Source organism: Tarenaya hassleriana, unplaced genomic scaffold, assembly GCF_000463585.1.
Source record: "Tarenaya hassleriana unplaced genomic scaffold, ASM46358v1 Cleome100, whole genome shotgun sequence".
NCBI lineage: Eukaryota > Viridiplantae > Streptophyta > Magnoliopsida > Brassicales > Cleomaceae > Tarenaya > Tarenaya hassleriana.
The window spans coordinates 111,374-111,896 of NW_010960189.1; positions in this window are offsets into that span (position 1 = coordinate 111,374).

Sequence of the window (523 nt, forward strand, 5' to 3'; positions counted from 1 at the left end):
TTGTACCTATGCAAGCCGGTCATATCCTTTTAGGACGACCATGGCAATTTGATAGAGAGGTGATACATGACGGACGAGTCAACCAATATTCCTTTGTTCATAACAAAAGGAAGGTTGTACTAGCACCTCTTAGTCCATCTCAAGTGCATGAGATGCAGCTCAAACTAGCTAAAGAAAGCGAGACAAAGAAGGCTAATTTCTATCTCACAGCTAGTCAAGTCGGTAAGGCTGTTCGACAAGAACGAAATGTCCTTCTTTTGGTCTTCAAGGACCTCATGAGCATAAGGACCGAAACGTCCCATGATAGCCCTTCTATAAGCCGACTTCTTGAGCAGTTTAAGGAAATTTTTGGGCCGTTTCATCCGGGTTGACCATAGTGCTAAGCACTCTCCTAGTGACGAGCAATTCGCCGCTATCCGGATATTCGATCTCTTCCTTGAGATCTTCGGCCTCTTCTTCGTCCATGGATTCGTATTCCCCTTTGTCCGTAATGATCATGACCCTAGCATTCGGACAATCGCGA